General features: G+C 47.1%; 1 protein-coding gene across 1 annotated transcript in view; it reads right to left on the bottom strand.

Annotated features, from left to right (window-relative positions):
- Positions 1 to 395: 395 nt before the first annotated feature.
- The window catches only part of DHX34 (DEAH (Asp-Glu-Ala-His) box polypeptide 34), a 32243-nt gene continuing 30163 nt past the window's right edge, over positions 396 to 2475 (bottom strand). Inside the window, exon 18 of the mRNA XM_014952289.1 lies at positions 396 to 611. The gene's annotated coding sequence lies outside the window, so the exon portion shown is untranslated. The remainder of the gene's footprint in view (positions 612 to 2475) is intronic.

The following is a 2475-nucleotide window of genomic DNA, read 5'->3' as shown; positions in this document are numbered from 1 at the left end:
CAGGGGTAGAAATCCCACACAGAGGGGGGCAACCCTAAATCCCACACGGGCGCTGGGTCAGCATTTCCACCCATCAGTTATTAATGATACGATTATTAATGACATAATTATTAATTCATTAAAAAACCTAAAGGGCAGCGGCGGTGAATTTCTGCTTGCAAATCCCAGGATTTTAAGGCTCAGAGAAGATGGGGAAATCCAGCTGCCAGCTCTGAATTTGGAGGCTGAAGAAGAGAAGATCCCCCAGATAAACTGGATTTTTTCAGGAGCCCCAAAAAGGTGCCGAGGGAGGAAAGGGAGGGGATTTTAATAATTTTTTAGAAAACCACTCTCTGCTTCCCAGTGCTGGGAAGATGCCTCTGTTTGCAAAGGAAACAGCTCATCTGCTTGTTAACTTTTTTTTTTTTTTTCCATTTAAGCTTTCCTTGGGAGCATGATTATATTTTTTTCTGGCTCATTAGGCTTCATCCAGCGCTAATTAAAGAAGAGATGGTTTGACGTGGAGTTGGTGGCTCCCAGAGAAATGGCCATTCCCATTTCCAGCTCCTTTTTATCCAGTAAAGTCAATGCACAAGGGTCAGTTGGTGGGAATCGAAGCTCAGAAATTCAGCCTAGAAAGAAAAAGAGGCAGGTAATTAGCTGGCAAGTTAATTAGCTGTTGGAAGGGGCTGCCACAAGATGTGGTAACATGCGATGATGGGACTTCTTGAGGAGCTTGGGTTGAGGTGAATGCTCAGAAACAACCTTCAAAGGAGCTTTGTGGGGAGGACGGGGATGTCTCGGGTGGGGGCAAAGAGAAAAAAATCACAGAAAATGCCTCTGCCCGGCGCAACTGAGCCCCGAAAACACATTTATCCAGAAGGAAAAAGTCTTTCAATCATTAAAAGGCAAAAAAAAATATAGGGGAGAAAGGAGTTTTGGTGGGATCGCAGCATTATTGGCAGTTACAGACTCTGTGGGTGCCATATGGTGAAATGACAAGGATTCGTGCCTTGCCCTTGGTCTGCATTTCTCTGGAAAGATGAAAAATCAGGTTTTCCCCCAAAAAAATCCTTCCAAAATCCAATTCTCAGCCTTCCCCCATGAAGGGCAGTGGATGGGGACTCCCAGGCACCCTCTAAGAAGATTAGCATGGCCCACGGTGCCCCAGCCCCCACCTCGATCCACCCACCTAATTGGCCCAATTGCTAATTGAAGCTCACCCAGCCCTCCACCCACCTAATTGGCCCAATTGCTAATTAAAGCTCACCCAGGCATGGCGGTAACATTAATTAATATTAACAAGTAACAGGCAGGTCCAGAAGGCTGTTCTCAACCCACTACAGGAGCCATTCACCCATGTCCCACTTATGGGCAGAGACAAGGTGAAGAGCAGCATCTCCAGCAGCTTATTTTTTTTAAGACAGAAATGATGTTTTTAACTTTTTGGCAGAGACAAGGTGAAGAGCAGCATCTCCACCAGCTTATTTTTTTAATACAGAAATGATGTTTTTAACTTTTAAACAACTTTTAAGAAGTTTAAAGTTGAGGTTTTAAGGCAGTTCTGTGATGTGGTCGGGCCACCTTTGCGGAGAGGAGACATTGATGATGCTCAACCTGGTGGCCACCAGGAGCCCTTGCTGAGGTTGCCCCGTCAGCCAGGTCATTAATGAAGGTGGCCACCAGGAGCAGACCCAGGCTTGTCCCCACCCCGAGGTGACACCAGCACCCACCTGATGGCTTTAGACCACCCCAGGGATTGAAATTCAGAGAACTTCATTAAAAACCTGGCATTTTTCTCACCTAAGACTTGAATTTGTGGCTTTCATTAGTAAAGTAAATTAATCCCAGTTCTTTATGGCCACGGCGGCCTTATTTAATTTTCTGTTCTGTTAACGACCCGCTTGAAGCTTCATTTAAAAGCAATGAGGCTTCGTTGTTGCATTAAAAGGGAGAGAGATATTGTGTTTTCTTCAGGTCAGGAGGCAGACCTGCTTTATGCCTTATGAGCCCTAACGATTATTGCCGAGGGCTGTTGGGTTCTTCTCATTAAAGGTGGGAACATTCAGTTTGACCAACTGAAACCCAAGGAGTGGGGCCGGGCTGGTCGTGGGTGGCATTTAGTGGCCCGGAGAGAAACTGGAGTCACCCCCGTGGCAGAGGAAGCGGGGGCTGGTTGTTTTGGGGGGGAAAAAAAGAGGTTTTCAGAGCACGTGGAGCCAGAGCAGCATCAGACCGACCCGTCAGTCTCACCTCTGTGCCTGGGAAGATCATGGAACAGATCCTCCTAGATGCCATGCTTGGGCACATGAAGGACAGGGAGGTGATCCAGGACACCCAACATGGCTTTACTAGGGGCAGGTCCTGCCTGACTAACCTAGTGGCCTTCTATGATAAAGTGACTTGGTCAGTAGACAAGGGGCGACCTATGGATGTGATCTATCTGGATTTCTGTAAGGCCTTGGACACGGTCCCACAAACCATCCCGATTGCCAA

This window comes from Calidris pugnax, unplaced genomic scaffold, assembly GCF_001431845.1.
Source record: "Calidris pugnax isolate Ruff unplaced genomic scaffold, ASM143184v1 scaffold233, whole genome shotgun sequence".
NCBI classification, from domain to species: domain Eukaryota; kingdom Metazoa; phylum Chordata; class Aves; order Charadriiformes; family Scolopacidae; genus Calidris; species Calidris pugnax.
Note: the sequence above shows the minus strand (reverse complement) of the source record. Positions and strands in the feature narration are given on the sequence as shown.